Source organism: Anser anser (assembly GCF_964211835.1).
Source record: "Anser anser genome assembly, chromosome: 12".
Classification (NCBI taxonomy): Eukaryota; Metazoa; Chordata; class Aves; order Anseriformes; family Anatidae; genus Anser; species Anser anser.
This window is the reverse complement of record NC_139733.1, coordinates 8,900,884-8,920,566: the sequence shown is the minus strand read 5'-3', so window position 1 is coordinate 8,920,566 and position 19,683 is coordinate 8,900,884. Positions and strand designations below refer to the sequence as shown.

The window sequence follows — 19,683 nt, the reverse complement described above, 5'->3', positions numbered from 1 at the left end:
AGTAGATAAACATAACTCTGGGGAAGGCCAGAGAGAGGAGTCCTAAAATGCCTGTTCCCATAGAGCCCGCACCCGGAGGAGCAGTACCCAAAGGGGCCATGGCCTGGGCGCTTTATTGCTCCCAGGTGCTTGCTTTACATCTGAAGCTTTACTTCTGGAGCCACTTTTCACACTGAAGCTAACCTGAGAGCAGGCAGCATTTACATTGCAAGAGATCTGCACGACTGGCATCTTCCTGCATGCTCTTTACTGCTACCAAATACATTGTTTGTCCCCTTTGTTATCTCTCTCCAGCACTTTGCTGCTTCTGCTGGAAAACATAGCGAGTTTGGTCTCAAAGTGATGAGAGACGAATGGTTTGCAATGTCACAACTGCACTGTTAGTGATGAACAAGGGCCTCTGTAGGCAGGGCAACACAAACCCGAGAGCTGGTCCATGTTTAGGGGCACAGGTAAAGAGTCTCACTGCCAAAACACAGAATGGAGAAAAAAAAGGGGGCATATATTTATGTTTCCCTTCTGGCTTACAATTTGCTGTATTTTTAAAAATAAAACTAACAAAATAAAAAAGAGGCTAAATTTAGACTAAAATAGAGGAATGAGGAAAAACTTTTTATTACTTATCATCTCACTGAAACAAATGTTTCCTTATCCTAAGAAGCCTTATTCATTCCTGTTCCTGCTGCTAAATGCTTTTGACTTTCAGTGCTCCTCCTGTAGGAGCAAAAAGGAAATCGGTGCAAGCAATGCGTGCATAAACTGTCCCCAGTAACTCCGGTAGTGGGAATCATACAAAGTAAGGTTGTTCTGAATGGCTACGGGATAAGGAAGTGGACAAACGTTTCAGTCTGATGTATTTCAATGACTTTACCAGCAAAGATCTTTTTTTTTACCTGAAAGCTCTTCTTCCAACAGATGCCGTGTCTAGCACAATGTCTTTATCTCATCCTTTATCCGCACAGAGGAAAGAGTGCCAGGCCCACTGCTTCCTACGAGCACAGGTCATTATTGTTAGTATCCAGCACCCCTCATTCTGCCTTCCCACACAACGATGGGTTGACGTGATGCTCCAGGCGTCCGTTCTCCTTGAACATCAGCTCCTGCCACTTCCACCAGCACTGGCCCCACCTCGACACGGCGCCATCTCCAGTGCCCTGGGAGAAACGTGAGCGCTGGCACACAGCAGCTTCCCATTTCAGTCATAATCTAAATACTGGCTAAAATAAACAGGTTATGGCTTATATCGTCACTACTTCACATCCTGAATCGGTTCTTACTCTGGGGAAACTCCCACTGAATCAGACTTTGCCTCGAGTGAGGCGTTTGGGACAGGAGGAAAGGAGAGGTTTCAAACACCCAGCATCACTTGGGTGTACGCAAAGGAGGGAAAGTCCAGGGAAGTGATAATTTATTTTTATTTTTTTAGCTGAACAGGCTTGGCCCCACAGGGAAAGGACAAAATCTGGGGACCTTAAAGAGGACCTGCTACAGCAGTTGCAACACAGCAAAGTGGCCACCCTCACCCAGAACTGGAACGGATCAGTTGCAGAGATATTGTCGGCTTGTGTGGTCCTTGAGCTCCTGGCTGCCTTGCCTGGGTGAGGGTGTGTTGCAAGATGAGAGCCCTCATACAGGAAATCTGCTGGCAGCTCCCTGCCTAAGCACACAGAGTTTTATCTTCTTCTGCAGAGGCTCCATTTCAGCACTGCAGAGCAAAATCAGCTCTGGCCTGTCAGGACAAAAGCTGTCTCGACCAGCTACCCAACCAGGTAACTGAATGTGCCATCTCCTAAAACAAGGGCCTTCACCAGCCCCAGATGAACAGAATACACACTGGGTTTTCCTTCTGTGCTTGTGGATCAAACAACCCACCTCAAGTCCCAAACATGAGAGATACCTGCATGGTGTCTAGACTTACAAGTATGGAAAAATAAGGATACCCCCATCTCCCTACCAGCCAGGCTGCCTGGACAGAGAAGCAGATTCTGGCTCATGCTGGAAAAACAGAGCTCTGATGAGAAAAACTACCCCAAGCATCACTTTCAAGCCCAAATGCAGGTACTGAAGATATTTATTTGGTTATTGCTAACCACTCCTGTTCACTTAGTGTGAAATTTCTGTTGCAAGACACTCCTCTGAAGTGCCAAACGCTTTGTGAGCTGCCCTGAAAGAGCTGTCATGCTTGCACTGCAGGAGACTAACAGTGTACAGAAACACTCACCGGTGTATCTCTTGGGAGTTCAGCATGATTTCAGCAGAAAGATGTTTCAAGCTCACCTCTCAATTGCACCAAGCGGCAAAGGAGGTCTGAATCCCAGTTCTGATGAAGGCCTGAATAGAAACCTCTGTCTGCTACTCCACAAGTGCTACAGCTGGTCACCACCCTGACATCCTTTAGGAGAAGGCTTTGGAACTGGAAAAAATAAGCTACAATAATATTTGCCTTTCTAGGCCATGGTTGAAAAGCTTTATGGCAGGCAGACTAGGAGTTTTATGAGCTGTTATCTATTTTACTTGTGTGGAGATTTTACACAAAGGCAATATAACAAAACTGAACTGAAGGGATAAATGGAGTCATCACGACCAACACAACAGTTCAACTTGGTCACCTTACAGCTTGCTCCACAAGGTATTCTCCTGCTTTAACTATTTGTAAATCTCTTCTCATCCTCAGTTACAAGTTCCCCATCAGCATTTTCAGAACCACCCTGCCATCCCACTGAGCCCAGACTTTAAATGCCTTTGCTGATAGAGGTGGTTTCAAAGTGCATCTTTCTGATTTGGGTGGTAGGTCTCATCAGGAATGTAAGCATCCCAGAAAACCATGCATCCAAATTCCTTCCTTGCCCGCAATCTCCTCTCTTCTCTCCTCTCCACATAGCTTTATAGTTGGGATCCTGTGTACCAATGAGACTGTCAATCCCAGCTCTCAAACTACGGAGAATAAATACCGTCTAGTATTTGCTGCACCAAAGAAGAACAGGGCGGCTTTTCAAGGCCGTGCCCAGCCATGATGCCGTGTTTTGCACAGCGCAGCTGCTCCATTGTGTAATTTAGAAATAAGTTCCCATAGCCCTAAAAACTATGAAAACATTTTGTTGGGTCACCTATGGAAGCTTCAACTGCATGCCATAAATGGGAGTGACTGCAACAGGTTAATCAAGTAATTCTATGGACCTTAATATGCAGGACGTATTCTGCCCTGCAACTCTTTTATTCCTGTAACTGGCAGATGGCCCAGTTGCAGGTTTATGATTTTGATTTTTTTTTTTTCCATTGCAATAAGCCATTATGTGAAATCGTAAAGCCTGCTGCATTGTTTTCAAGTCACTGAAATGATCCGCATGTCTCTACATGATCCTTTAAATACCAGGCTAAGAGAGTTAAAAACAAACAGTATTCCCCTGGAATACGTTGGTGCCTTCAAAACAATTTCTTACCTGGAAAAAAACGGCTGCAATTTCCAGGAGATCTACAAGATGATCAAGTAATCAGGCGAGTGGTACCCAGAACTGTCCTCTTCAGAACACATTCCCTTTCGGATGAACTACTTTTTTTGAGCCATTTTAGATAGTTTGAAATAAAGATTGAGTACATTTTGAACTGTAATGTTACTTCAGGTAAGAAACACTGGATGCTTTGTTCTATAAGTACCAAAACAAGATGCTTTGCTGATTTCTGATTCTCTGAGGGAAGAAAAAGGGAGTGATGGGAGTGAAAGCAAGTATTTTGGGGAGAAGATGCAGGAGAACCACTGTGCCCAGCTCCTGCTGCAGCCATGACCAACTTCGGCAGGATTACTGTCAGGTGCTGACCTCCATAATCACAGTGAGGAGTGCTCCCCTCTGCAGCTGCTTTGTCTGATTCTAGCAGGACTAACCGGTGAAAGACAGGATTCTGGAAGAGCTGGCATTTTCCAGAACCTGAACCTTGAGGATATTACTTGCCTAGAAAACCTAGGACTCAGGACAAGGACACACACATTCTACTCTCAGACCTGCTTGCTGGCTTAGGCAGAACCTGGAGAAGGTGGCTTTACCTCTTGGAGGCTTCTTGTCCCCCTTTTCCCCTTTCTCCATCACCACTGTCCTACACCTGGCTCCTCAGATTAGGCACTAGGCTTTACAGAGCAGGACGAGTCTCCCACCATGGTGTTGCCAGCATCGAGCTCTGCATGTGGCCTGTGAATATGTGAACATGTGTTTCTTATTTTCCCTATATTGTTAAACCTTGGTGGCCACCCAAGACTTTCAAGCGACCACCTGACACAGCCCATCGACCAACTGTGAGAGCACGACGAATTTTGGAGAAGCATGGCGGGGGGGACCAGGGCTGCAACCGAGCTCCTTCTCTTCCTTTGACGCTGCCCCATAACAGACAACACAGCATTTTATTCATTCCCTAGGACTTACACTCAGCAGCCTCTTCATTGTAGCACGATGCGCTATTAAGTACAGATAATGGTGAATGCCACTGCAGGCAGCAAACAAACGGCTATTTGGAGCTACGCTCAGCTGCTAAATAGGCCCTTATGAGGCCAGTGCCACCGGGCCCAGGACGCGGATGCCCAATTAGCTCCATCACGGGCTGGAGAGCTGGCCCACAGCCCGTGGTGGAGGGAGACGGATCTTTCGTCAGCGCACAGAGGAGGTTTTGATCTCCTCTGCGATGCAGATGACATACCCCCATGAATCCATCCCGGCTAACAAAGCCTGCGTTTCAGCTGCAGCACTAATGAAGCCCCATTTCCCGCTTGTTTGCAGCCTGTGCTCCTGTGCCCTTAACAGAACCGCCTGAGTCCCTCCCTCCCGGCCACGAGCCGTCCTTCACTTCACTTCTGTCCTCCGCTAGGAACACCCCGCTTCTCCCCCTTGGTAGCCCTCCAGCGGGACCGATGCAGGGCGGCCTTGCACCCTCCTGCTGCCGGCCAGCACCAAGCTGGGGGTTCTGCCACGAGGAGCACTCGGGCCGGTCTCACGCAGCAGTGGCGGCGTGCTCAGCGTCCCCATCCCTGGGGTCCCACCCCGCTGTCTAAGGCGGTGACGTCTCCTAGAGCACAAACAGCCCTTTCCAGAGGTCAGAGCTTGATTCACAGGCTCTTGTGAAGGCCGATTCAGCCGGGACTCATTCATACATTTGCTTAGCCGCAGGCACCGAGGCTGCGCTCCACACGCACCCCGCGGCTGCTAAGGGGACATTACCGCTCCATGGGACAACGGGACGGACTCCCCGGCTCGCTCTGATGTGTAGGGCCAAGCAAGCACCCCACCAGAGAGCAGAGGCTTCAGTCACCTCATTCCAAACACCCAGGACCTGGGGAGAGCCTCCCCATCATGCACGCACCTGAGGTGGAAACCGGACCCTTCCAGGCAGCCTGCAAACCAAAATAACACCACGGACCCTACACTTCTTACACTGCTTGCTTTTTCTCTCCTCTGATGTCAACTCCTGGTGCAATCCCAGAAATAACATGGACAAATTCTTGGCTTGCTATTTTTGGCAGCTCCTCCCACCAAGGAAAGAGGGAGATTACACTGCAGGCTATTCAGGCAAGCTGGCACGCCAGCCACAAACACGCTTTCTAGCCCATACGGCTCTAATGATAAATCCTGGCCAAGCTGAACAGACAGTTTCAACTTCAGAGCGTGCTTGGAACGGCCGGCACTGTGCTAGACAACCCGCCTACGCATTTAGAACATGCTATTTATTTATTAAGCATATTTAATGAGTAGGAATAGAGCTGCATGGGGGCACTGTGACCGAGGGTGGCCGGTGCAGGACGAGAGGCTCCTGGTGTGTTATGCATGCTCCACCTGGCCCTGCCACCTGCACGGCACTGACACACAGCTGGGTGACCACTCATCAGCACCCAATTCGCAAGAGGCAGCTGTCCATCGGCAGAGGAATCAAATGAGGCTGCTTATGGACACCGAGCCACAAAGGAGCCTCCTGTGTCCAACCTGGCGTGTCCCAAAGCAGCAAAACTCAGAAATAAAAACGTGCAGCGTTTCCTCGGGTTCCAACAGGAGCTGCACACTGTGCACGGTGTCTAACAGTGCCTAGGCCCTGAAATGCATCTCTGTGTTGTGGTAGGTGGTAAATGAAAGAGTATTTTCTTACTCTGGGTTTCCATGGCTTTTGCGACACCGTGGCACCGCTTCTAAGAGCTTGTCTCCAGTGATAACAATATCATCCCTGGATTTGTCTGTATGCAGTGCCCACACATGACAGCAAATGGAATGCAATTGAGAAACACACCAAACAAGGCTGGTTTGAAGAAAAACAGCAGATTGTTTTTGAAATTACAAATACTTAAACAGCCAAAAGCCTGAAACAACCTCAGGTTTGAGACAGCCCTTGCTTGAGAGCCAGCCTGGGCTTTGACCTACCAGGGAGGGGACCTGTCATTTAAAGACTGCCCCCATTTTAAGACAGGGTGAGAAGTGGTACATTTGAGCTCACTGGCTCAAAAAAACTGTAAATTTCAGCTTTTATGTTCCCTGGGACTCTGTGTCACAAGCGGATGGGTTGGAAGATTTTTATGGAAAGCGTACGGAATCTTTCATGCTCATGTGTAATAGGTGGGTTGCACCCAAACAAAACTTGCCAGGCCTAAACATGAAATATTGAATTATCCCTTTCAGGGCAGCAAACCTACAATTTGGTCCCAAAGGTCCACCTCTCTCCCAGAAGAAACTTGTTTAGACAACAAAATTAAGCTTAAACTAGGCCAGTTTAGATCCTACTCCAGTTTCACAGTTTTACAAATACCTGCCCTGTTCAAGCCCAAGAGTTTAATTCACCTGATTACAAAGATTCAAGCCAGACATAACTCATCTGGATCTGGAAACAAGCAAGAACTTCGCCAAAGAGGGGGCTGGCCAACTTGCAGCTTTGATTCAGAGCCACATCTCATTATAGCTGGCATTATAGCCAGGATTAACTGCATAACACCTCAAATCCTTGTACACACCAATGAATCCATAACTCTGGACGCACAAGTCCTAATAGCACCATGGAAAGTAATTTGGGAAGGCTGATATCTTGAGCCAAACACAAACTAGATACATGCAGGAGCAGTATCTCTGTGAGCTTCCACGTCCTGCTGTGGAGCCGAGTTGCCATTTGGGTCCCAGCATCATGGACTACAGCCAAAAAAACTTACTGCTACATCAAAAGCAAGCAGAAGATGTATGCATGTCTTTTTCCATGACCTATTTCCCAGTCCTGTCCTACAGAGCTCATGCGTTCGGCCACACAGCTGACTGTGCTGCGGATGAAAGAGCAACTCCGTGCTGGAGCCCAGTGAGTCCACAGAAGGAAGATGTACGCATTGTGAAACCTTGTAAAACAAGTGCTGGGGTGTTCTGGAGAGCCGGGTGGGAAGGGAATCTGCAGGAGATGGCAGCAGCTGGCTCATGGGCTATTAAACCAGAAAAACTTCTGTTTCTGATGAAAACCAAACTCCAGCTCTTTGCCTTCACCAGCAGCCACCGCACCACCAAAACCCAACACCACGCTTCAGCTAAAGCCAAGACAAGGGAGCGCCTACACTCCATCGAGAAGTAGGTTACAGAGACTCAAAGTGTGCCCACCAGGCTCGAGAGGACCCTGACTGTACTGCACCGGTGTTCCTTGGGGCACAGCCAGTGGAGAAGCCCCACGACGTCAGGGAATGGTGGAAAATTCTGCCAGGCAGGATGGAGCGCCCCACAAGGCTGCTGGCTTGACGATACTGCTATGAAGAAAGCCCAGATGTCTGCATGTGTTCTTGGGCCAGAAAATCCCAGCACAGCCCTCCCAGCTAGATCTTCAAATACATGAATTCTCAGCCTCGTGAGCGGTTTTGAAGATTCTGGATCCCAACAACTAACTGGACTGCCAGCAAGTAATTCTCGTTGCTTTGCAGAACACATTAAGTTGCCCAAACAGGACTACAACACTGTACAGCAGCTATAATCCTACCGAATGTTGCAAACGGATTCCTGTGAAGGAAGGCTGCAAGGACTTCCATTTTAGTCCCCTGCTGCAAATGCCCATAGTGTTCCTGAATTTTCTGAGCTGCAAGTTTTCACACTACTTTCTCTGCCAGTGTTGGCTTTCGTTATTTCTTTTAAATATAAACTTGGAGCAAAACCTCTTCAGATGTTTTAAGTTACAAATGTGTGGAAAAAATACAATTTTCTACATTAAAAAGAAAGTTCTGTGTGTGAGTGAGAGAGAGATGAACAGAAGGAAAGGAGCAGGGAATAGCTCAAAAATGGCAAACCTTTGAAACCTGAAACTTGGCATAGGAACAGTTCCTGACAAAGCGTATGCTCTGCTAAGTTTAGAAGAAATTGTGGTTGTAAAATAAAGCTACGAACAGTTGAGAGTGCCCCATAGTGCACAGACAGGAGAGGATACTGTTTGGATTTAGCTGCTTCATTAACCCCCACAGGCTGCATGCGTGTGCTGGAGGACTGGTCTTTTCATCTCAAGCAGTAATTGCAAATACAAGGACTAAAACCAAAGCTCCTATAGCCTGAGATTATTAAAAAAAAAGGGGGGGGGGCACCCATGTATATCCTTTCACTGCACACCAAGACATCTGAGCCATTTAGGGTGTACTAAACCAGGAAGGCAAACCCTTGAGTTTAGGTCAATGAAGTGCTAATCACTAATTATGGCTTCTGCACCAACAAATAAATCTAACTGGACCTCCCCACCGCAGCCATGTTCCTTCTGCTTTTAATCCTCCCTGCTTCGTTTTGTCATGAGGGGAGGCAGGGGAGAGGCAATGTCAGGGTGGGCAGAGCACAGATGGCTGCCCGGAGAGCCCCTCCCGGGGCAGGGATAACGCCCCTGTGCCACGCAGGGCGAGTGCCATCGGACACAAGCCCTGGCACACCCCGGGGAAGAAGCCCTGCAGCAGGCAGCGGCAGCTAGGTTAGACACCTCGATCTGCGTCAGGCCACGGCTGGGATCATTTCAAGCTTCAGCTGCAGGTACCGTGAGCACCACACACCACAGAGTAATTTTTCTGTTCACATTCATGCCGAAAAAGGCTGGAGGAGTTTGGTGCTGTTCGGTGCCCCAGCCACAGCCCCCTGCCACCTACGTGCACAGAAAAACAGGCTGGGCAGGCACGGCTGGGTGAAACCCAGAGCCACGCACAGGGCACGGTGGGAGAGGGTCAGCAATGCTGTAAACGATTGCAGCGAGGAGGAGAAATGGCTGGGCAAGGGACGGATGGTGAGAAGAAGACTGGGACTTGGACAACCTGGACAGACATGGATGCTCCTCCATGTGCTCAGGTGTCCACCCGCAAACATAGCGTCCTTCAGCAGATGCTTGCTGTGTTAATGCAGAACCAAGGTGAGCAAGACCAACCTCATTTCCAGGAACTGCCACCTAGAAGTCCTCCAGGAGCTGACAGAGAGAACATCCAACCGAGGAGTATGCCCGCTTTGCTATGCAGTCCTGGTGCATGCAACATGCTCTGTTGTTTTGGTTTTTTTTTTGTTTCAATGCACATCACCTTTGGAGCTGATTCACAGACGGCCAACATGTTCCCACATATAACCACACTGCTCTGACCTACGCACATTTTGCTCCTGGAGACATCCCCTCCCGTAATGTCACAGCTCTGCACCCCTCAATTCTCTTGCCTTGAGCACTCAGGCACTGTCACCACGTCCCTTTGTTCTGCCAGCTCAACCCGGAGCGACACACGGCCACGCTGAGCGCCACTAGGAAAACTAGCGGCGGTGAGGCAGGTACCGAGGCCACTTCGTGCCCTTGTGCCCCATTAACCACTACGTTGGTCTCCAGGCAGCTGACACTGAGACTGTGCTTAATAGGCAGTGCTACTCTCAGCATTTCACCCTCCAACTTCTCTCATCACCCTCAAACCAACAGCTACTGCGTGCTAAGACAGACAGACACCATCAGCCTGCGCACAAGGCTGTGAAAACTGGGCAGCTGCCTTCTGAGGTGCCTGTTGACCAGCTAATAGCTCCCCAGCGCCTCTCACAGCACCATCCCGAGGAAAGCATGAAGGAAAAAAAACCACAGTTATTCCTATTATAGTTATTCCTAGTAGGATGAAGTGCAAGTACACAGAGCAAAAAGACCTTCTCTTACTGCAGAGAGACGCAGCGCTGCAGGTGCAATGCAGCACCAGCAAGCTGGCAGCAGCACAGGGAAGCCAGCACAACTCCCTCCAGGTAAGAGGTGTAGGGGTCTTAGCCAGCAGTTGCTGGGGTTTTTGCCAGTCTTTACCTCGAGGCACAATGGACCAGGGAAAGAAGAAACAGTAGCAAGAAAAGAAATTAGATCGAACAGCTGGAATGACTGGAACAGAAGTGTTTCGACCCAGCCCCTCTGGGAAATGGGTTTCTATTGCAGCTTTGCTTGAACATGACAGCTAGGCAGTACTTCAGGCTCGGCCCCAGGGATGCCGGCAGCGTGCAGCCCTTTGCAGGACCAGGTCTGGTGTCAGAGAGTTTGAAACAGCACAGCAGAGATGCACCCATCCTAGTTGGGCAGTGCTCCAGCTGCCTTAGCCCCACACAGCACATCTCCGTAAGTACAAAGTACAAAGCTGAGGCTGGAAACAAAGAACCAGAGAAGCGACGCTGAAGTTTTGATCCAACTGAGCACTTCTCAGTGACTGTGCACATGACCCAGACTCGAACCATCCTGGCTTCCTCAGCCCCAAACGGCAGCAGCCCTTGGGAGCCCTGCGGACATGGGTCCTACCTGAAGGCCAGGAACAGCAGCAGCTCCACGGCATTTTTGTGTTCATCTGATGCACGCTGTGGCTGAACAGCAGCACCTCCCAGGGCTCCAAGAACTTTCCCCAGATGTAACCCAGAAGACTTCACTTGACAACCAGGACTGGCTGGAAGGAGCCTCCCGCCCTGACATTTCCACCAGAAGGCTCAATTTGTGTACTTCGTGAGATGAGCTCTCTGTTTGCCCACCTTTAAAAGCTGGGCTAAAACAACCAAAATCAATTTCATTTGGGAAACTCTGTCTGGACACACAAACACAGAGACGAATACACAAGCCAAAGCTCAGAGTGCCCCTGTAAACACCACATTTCCTTCTTCACATGTACATGCAAAAAAAACTTGGATGGTTTTGAACAGCCTGTGTTCAGAGAGACCTTTCGTTTTAGTTATCCTGGGTCAAAGCAAACAACATCACATGGTACCCCAAGGTGGTTTCTTTTGGCTCTTTACACTCGGAAAACACTGAGCACATTTTCATAGATCCAAGTAATGTCCATACAGAAGCTGGCAACGCTTCGTATTAGTTCCATCATCCTCCGGGCTGCAAGGATGAAAAATAACAAACCTCAGGCACTGGGCAATGACCTGAACTTTGATCTGAAGAAATCCTGTTCAGAGGGTTGGAAAAAAAGTACATATATACAAGCTATTTTTGCATTTGTCATTTTCCAGCATCTCTCTCTCCTTCTTCCTGTTCTGGGGAGAGGCCAGAGTAGAAAAGACAAAATCCCAAGAGAACTACCATAAAGTATTTGAAGACAGCTTATTTGGAAGGGAAGTTGGGGACACAGCACCTGAAAGCCTGCTCTGATGAGATTTCTAGCTTAATTTTGCCAAATTTAGGACATTTGCATATTGGAAATATTTACAGGCATCCAAATCAGAGCTCAATGAATACAAAGCTCACATCATGAAACCTGAAGCACGAGTTGAACACACTGACCTTACACAGCAGGTGACCAGGCCTCAAGTACTAGAATAGGAGGATTTGGGGAACTCTTTGGTTTATCAAAGAAACCAGGGACAAGGACCTTTTCACAGGTTGCATTATCTACCTACAAAAACCACTGCACCAAGGCATTAGAGACTCAAACACCCAACTTAGATACGGGTATGGATAATGGGAATATACACTTAGGAACAAGGGGTGCAGAATACTGGTGCTCCAGGGCTAAACCCAGGAGGTGCCAGCACAGAAATGTCTCCTTTGAAGATGGCACAGACAACTACCTCCCAGCACACAGACTCCACAGCAATAAGCTCACATCAGAGCTAAAATGCCAAAGAGGATTAGAGAGACTTTGGTAACACTTAAGATTTGCCTGTGTGGTGAAGGGATATGAAAAACAGATGCTTCTGCTGGTGCTTTCAATTCCACATCAATGATCTGCCAAGTGTGGTTCCTGATCATGAGCTGAGCGGGGCAGAAGCAGGCAGGTGTAGGACTGCATGACCATAAATATATTAAAATAGAATATACAAAATTAACTTGTATCCAAAGCAAGTTTAAGCCCAGATGCCGTTCCAGTGGGAATCTGTGTCACTGGGTGATTTTGCAAATGATTCTTTTGATTCTGCTAAATGGAAGAAAGTCAACTGACCACTGGCAGGCTTGAAATAACCAATGCAGTCTTGAAGCATGGATGAATTTCAGGATTGCTGCAGAAAGCTGGGACCACACAATGCTTATCCTCTCCCACCAAGGACCAAACTCGCCTGGCTCTTCTCCAGCTGTAACAAGAGTAATGTTCCTGGAATAATACCAAAGAGACAACGGCAGCCTGGATTCACACCATTTCAGCCAACACGCATTTCTGTCAGGGGATCAGTATCTCAAACTCACACCCCATTTATCAGCCCCTCCTCTCCCATGGGAGCTATTTTGTGGGTGAAGCAGAGGAATTCACTCCAGGTCTCTTGCTCTTCCCTGCTTCCCATCAGCAGAGTCCTTTCAAAGAGAAAAAAAAAAAAAGCAATGACTGGTGATGGGTGCACAAGCATTTCTCCCAGCACAGCTCTGCTGGTCAGAGTCACAAAGAGGTGTGATCCTCACCAATGGAGCTGCCTTGGCAGCAATCCCATGTGCAGATATGGTTCTACCAGCAAAAGTTTTTTTTTTTTTTAAACACAATGATAACATGTTGTGCCACATGTCTGTGCCTGTACTCAGGTGTATTCTTTCCTATACATTTTGAGAGTACAAAGCAGGGCTGTGTCCAGATGAGGAAGCATTTGGTGGGTGTAACAGCCTCTGTTGTCTTATTCTGGGCAGGCATCCCCCACGTAACCAAGGCCTTGGAGTTTTGGAATACATGAACATGACATTTATCCCTATCTCAAAACAGCTTACTGAGCAGATATGAGGAAGAGAGGTGAAAGCACAATTTTTGGAGGTCTAGTCCAAAAAATAACACAAAATTAAAAGCAACTGTATTTTCTGGTTGTGTTAGCATCAAGAAAAAGCATGCAGCAGGTCTTACTGGTGGGGGTATGGTGGATGGGTGGAGATGGAAAGAAAGCAGACAAAGAGAGAAATAAACACAGCTGAAAGAAACTCTACTTTTTGATCAAGGGAGGACATTCATGGAGCATGGCAGGCGATATTTGCCCAGCTGAACACACAGCAGTACCAGTCAGTGCAACCCACAACCGCAACATGAGAGAAAGCTGCTGGAAGCAGCAGTCCATAAAAGGGACATAAATAATTAGAGCTCTTCTGAACAAGATCAAGTTTTAGCTGCTGCCTCTCTTCCTCTCTTTAACAGAGAAGGAAGATGGCTCAAAACGATCCAGTGGGAACTTTTGTCCTGGTAAATCTCCAAGTGAGGTAGAAGATTCGGAAAGAATCAGAGCCCAACTCATCACCACAAGCTTTGCTGTTCATTGAACATGAGCTGAGGCATGACCTCAGCGAGTGCTGGAAGATTAGCTTGGTGCATCCTCAAAGCAGCTTTCCTGACAGAAACGTGGTTGTTGACACCTTGAATTGCTTTAAGATGCTGCTGCGATTTTCAGGTCCTGCCTCACACTGTGATGGGGCCCCTGGAGCACTGAACCATGGTATTTCACCAGCAGTGCTGTACCTTCCACTTCTCACAGAAGGGGAAGAAGAAACCGCACATAGGGACTAAAAGTTTTATTATTATTATTGTTATTAATGTATTTATTTTTAAATGTTTCAAGGCAATTTAAACATCCCTCCAGTTGGTGCTGCCATATGAGCAGTTGATTTGGGATCAGGTCGTAGGCAGCTGGAATGTATCATCAGTTTTGAGTACCACGGACATGCTTGGATGTTTGCCTTCGCATCATTTTCCTAGCACAAACAGCCTTGCCTTCCACAATGTAAATGAAAATACTACATGGCAAAGTCAGAAACCCAATGTAAAGTCGAGATCATGATATTAGGATTTTTATTTTGTGTTTTAATGGGAAAACTCCTCAAAGCACCTAACTGATCATAGTCTCTCTTTCCCCCAGAAACAACCTTGTTCTTATAAATCCTTACTTCTGGTAAGGAAACATCCAGGAAAAATAAAAAATATGGGTACTCAGCACCTGGACCTTCATCATCCATTTTCAAGCCTCCACGCTCCTTCAGAAGACAGCACTGATATGACCAACAGCAAGAACAGGTATTATAACACAAGAAAATCCCCACGGTTCCCCTCCAGCATGAAGACATCCGTCAGAAGGAAAGCTATTTTTGATCTGACAAGCAGTCAGGAGTAGAGCAGGACTGTTACATAAAGCGTCAGTGGGAGTAAACAGGAACATTACTTATGGCCAGAAACGCTCCATCTCAGAGGACCTTCACTGTACCACACAGACTCTGGGATTCCTCAGAGAGATGAAATACATAGACCAGCTCCTTGGCAAGTATTCAAGACTCCATACCACATACCTGCCCTTCCTCCTGCACATATTTTCTGTTGAGGAGTGCTTCTGCCAGTGCTGTCTCCTTCCATGGAATTTGTGCTTAGCACACGAGAGTCTTCTCTGTCTGTAGCCAAAGGATGGACTGGCAGACATGTCTTTATTATTTTAAGAGCTCCTTGGTAAGTAAAGATTTCTCCACTTGAGTAAATTGGCCTACTGCAATGTCACACAACCATCATGGCTGTATTCTCCTTTGGGAGCACCTTGTAACCATTTGGCATTTTTCTAACAGAACAGTGTAAGGATAAATGACCACTAGTGCTAGAGCTACGACAGGTGAAGTCTGCTTGGGCTCCCTCAGAAGCTGCAGCCTCGTCCGGCCTGACTGCAGAAGGCTCACCAAACAGCTCCAACTGCCGTCATTTTAACTCTCAGCCCACAGTCGTGTACTAAATTGCACCAAGCTCTTGAGCAGGGTCCCCATCACTCCTTCATCCCCTTCCTTCTGCCTCGGCCTTGCACGAGCTCCCCTCTCCCCGTGGGACAGGTGCACACCTCCAAGCCCTCACAGCAGAGCCCTGTAGGTGAGCGGAGCAGGGAGGAAGTCAGTCACCAGCACAAGAGCTAGCCATGTGTCTAGAAGCATTCGTGAGCAGCTATTGAGCCCTCAAAGGCCAGACCTCAAAAGCCAGCTTCACTTCAGCCAGGCAGATGCAGGTCTTGAGGACCTTCATTAAGGTTACTCAAGGTACATCCTTTTGCCTCCAGCACGATCAAACACATATCTGGCCTATCGTCTGCAGTGCAAACACCACCCACGCGCTTCCAGCACTGACAAATATATTCTTCCATCATTGCTCAATCACTATTTGCTCAGTTTAACTCTGTATTATAATAGCATTTAAAGACAGAGCCAGCCTTCAAAAGCAGATGAATCTGAAATTAACAACAGAGGCATTTTCAGCTCTGAGGTCTGGATGAGAGCACAAAATAACTGAACTTTGTTCCTGTGGCTTATTACATCATCCAGCCCCTCTTTGACTGAAAATATTTCTATTCCTCATTCCAGTCCATCTGTTCTTCAGAAAACTCCCTCTCACTATTTACTTGAGAAACAACTAACTAGAGGCAAAGGCGTTTTTCTTCTGAAGAAAGTATGTTCATAATTAAGCAAAAAGCATTGCATGTTTATTCTTGCTAATGTGTGCACATACACGTGTGCGTGTCTGCCTATTTTTAGTTACACTGTCAAAAGTGGTCTAATATTTCACAGCAAGGAGGTCTTCTTGACCCAGGAAACACATCATTATTTCTAATTAGGAAATTAAAAACAACACCAAAAAAAAGAATTGTCAAAAAGACTTCTCTGCAGGTGAGCTGTGCTGTGAGATGATGGGACTTTTCCCTGTTGTGCTTTCTTTAGCTTTAATTTACTTTTGTGTGAAAGCTGAGCCTAATGAAATTTGTCAGCCAGCAGGGAAGGAGTCTTCAGCCCTCACCTTCTTAAGTGGGTTGGAAAAGGCATTTCGGGTCTTCTCTCCAGATGAAAGAGTTTGCTCCTCTAACAGAGGTTTATCTCATCCCTGCCAGCCCGCATTGCATACAGGCTGTGTCTGCAATACACCTTTACTCACACTGGAAAGAAGCCAAGTGAAAGCAGGACAAACCCTTTTCTACTGGCATAACCCATGCTGTTAGTAAATGGATTATTTCCACTAAAACGGGTATTCTCCTCCCAACACCATCTATAATGTTGAAGTGACACTTTCCTCTTTGTCTTCTGTTTCCTTACTATAATCACTTCTGGAAAATCACCTGGTCAGTGCCTGTAACGTGGTGGCTCTTGATCAAGTTTTTGGCCTGAGGGCACAGCTTTGGCACACCCAGAATTTGGAGAGCTTCATTTCACCATCTTCAGGAAAAACATCCACCTGCCCCACCAAGGCCATTTAGGCACAAACACTCTGACAAGATCCTAAATGACTCGGAGCTGAGCTCATTCACAACAATTACTGAAGAACCACACGTGAAGGGGTAAAAGTCCCATGCTGATGAATTCTCAGAAGCTGTCAGCTGTGGGGAAACGCACTCATCCCACTGTTTGACACGGGGAAGCCACTAGGACAAGGCTGCCCTGCTGCGGCCCTCTCCCTGGCAGGACCTGCCTCTGGGCTGGCAGGACTCACTGGGATGCACAGGCGCAGACTCAAACATTCATGACTTCCTTTGGAACAAAATCTCTTTCTCAAGGCAGGATTGAGGCTGTGTAAGTTCAAATAGTGACACTTGATCAGGTTCTTCTTTTGAGATGTGTCTCCAGACAAGAAATTCCACCACACAGGGCATGGTACAACAGCCCAAGCTGGCAGGGTTTCCAGGTAGGGTTGGAGGAGATCATTTATATTTTGTGTATACTGTACCCTTGATATCTCTGTTAAGATCTTTGTCACTACCTAATTCAGTCTGATCCATTTAGTTCTGTACAGGGACCACTAGTACTTGTATTACAAGAAACTCCACTGATGCAAGTCTGTTTTGCTGTTTGTGGTGTATGGAAAATTGCCTCTTTCTAGATACAGGCTCTATTCAAGAGCTTCTGGCTTGTAATTCACATCTGGTTAAGCTTGGAACAGAGGTTTCAAAGCAACTACTAAAATGATTATGGAAAATAAGGCTATAAAGACTTGATCAGCAAACCACTGAAGGTCTGAAACACCTGAAGCCTGTGTAGACATGGCATGCAAAGAATGGGAAAGAGAGCAGGGGTACAGAGAGATGAGATCACTAGATCTCATGGAACAAAGTGTTCTTGGGGTCTGATACCCCGAAGCCCCACAAATATGTAGCAAAAATAAGTTCAAACTTAAATCCTTTCTGGGAATAAAAGGAAAAAAGACTTACAATTTCATATTCTGAATGAGGCCTTGCTGAAATACCAAATAAACGAGTAAGTGCACCTTCAACCCATCATGTGCCCATTGTTTCCAGCTAGAGCTAAGAGAGCAAATCCCATCCCATCTCCTGGAGTGATGGAAGGGTACAGAAGCCAGGCTTCTGCTCAGATGTAGCTTTTCCCACATTTTGTCAGGCTGGCTGTGAAAGGGACACTTATCAGTTCACTCGGCATTTCATTAGTCAAAGCCGCAAGGATGACTTACATGAGCCCCGTTTGACATTAAGTGCTAGTGACAACATTATCTGGTGGGATCGCTTGTCTGTGACATGCATTTGCCAAGCACAGAAAGAATACCCATGCCACTGGCTTCTAGAAAAAAAAAAAACACAACACACACCAACCAATATGCTTCAAGTCTGCTTTCATGTAGCAAATTAAATGGGTTCATCTTGTTCCACTTTATCCACAGAGGCACAAAATGCAAGTGGCTTGCCTTTCTTCCCCTTTTGACGTGGTCAGAAGACTCCATTATGCCCAGGGAGTACATCAGGCAGATAACTACATTCAATCCATTTAGCTCCATACAGCAAAGTGGCTGTGCCTGCAACAAATTTCATTTCCCGTTCTGAATGAAACGGATCTTCCAAAGTATTATTTCAGAAAACAGAGTTTAAAGAAAGTACTTGCCTGCAATCTGTAGGCAGCACAAGTATAGGCATCAGCCTTGTTTTTTCTTTCACAGAAATTTATTGGTGCAAGAGATCTAAGAATTGGGTCTTTACATTTTCGCATCTCCTGGTAGATCTGGTTTCCAGATAAAAATATTTGCTTGCGAAAATCCTTCTCCCTTACTAATGCAGCCCACGTGAATGCTGCCCTTAGTTTTAACAGGAGTGAAGCGATCTGGTAGTCAACAAAAATGTTTTTCTACAGATACATCACGCTTGCAAAATATACTTCGTATCCTTGAGACTGAAGTCTTTCCCCCCTTTCTGATGTGTGGTATCAAAACATTAAACGGGTTTGCCTGACTTGCTTTCCTAATTCACCACACCCCACTGGGAGGTGCCCTGCCCTGTGTAATTACCCCTCCAACTTCATGCACAGCACCGCTGCAGACTGATCATGTAGCCCAGATCAGAGACAAGTAACGTACAGCAGGAGAGTGTTTTCTTCTTGCTTCATTTTTCTGCTTGCCTCTGGATAGTGTTACTGAGCCCTGACACTTTCAAGATCAGCCAGAAGGGGCACAACTGATTTCCTGACGTCCTGGAACCCACCCAAACTGTCCATTAGCCTTGAGTTTTGTGAACTTGTAATCAATACATCTTCCAAAAGGCTCACGGGCAACACTATTCCCTCTAAAAAGAAGTTAACTTTGGGTAAATGAAAGTGAGATTTACTACTTGAAACAGGTGGTGCACAGTAAATAACTCAGGATTTATGAACTGTCACCCATAAGACTCCACTGATCTGCAGCGATAAGGGGGCCCTGGAGCACCGGCGCAGGAACTCACCATTAGATCGCTGTTATTTATGTGCATTGCTGTACGAGGACTGGATGCAGCTCACGTCTCCGTGATGCCAGGCGCTATCCAAACCAGGATAGCAGGTCATCAGTCACGTCACTGACAGTGGTAGTCAGTATGGACCTGGGACACGGCCCTGAGTTGGAATTCCTACCAGCATCTCCTTCTGCAACTCCCCTGCCACCTGCTTCACCTGCAGGTGATGGAAGGCATTGGTGAGCTTGTGCTGGGGCTGGTGAGGGAGCCTCGGTTCCTAGTCATCAGGCTGAGTACTTGACATAAAGATGATCATTTTACACTGTTACTGAACCCCCACCAACTATAGAAAGCCTTTAACGTTGCACTGCCAAACACGGGGGTTCTCACCCCTTGATACCTTGCCAGACCCTCACGATTCACCGTACACACCTGTTGTCTACAGTACATGGCCCAGATACATCCCCTCATCTTGCAGCGAGGGCTAGCAGAAGCACATCATCTCAGGCTTGGCCATGGCAAAACAGAGCCCTGGAGTTTTGTGGCTTCAGAGCCCTCGGTTTGTTCAACACCTAAGAGCTTGTTTAGCATTTTCACAACAACTTCCAGAAATAAATTCTTAGTA

General features: G+C 47.1%; 1 protein-coding gene across 1 annotated transcript in view; it reads right to left on the bottom strand.

The window, feature by feature from the left end:
• Positions 1-19,683, bottom strand: part of LOC310880476 (uncharacterized protein) — a 300,941-nt gene that overhangs the window by 105,387 nt on the left and 175,871 nt on the right. The gene's annotated exons all lie outside the window — the stretch shown is intronic.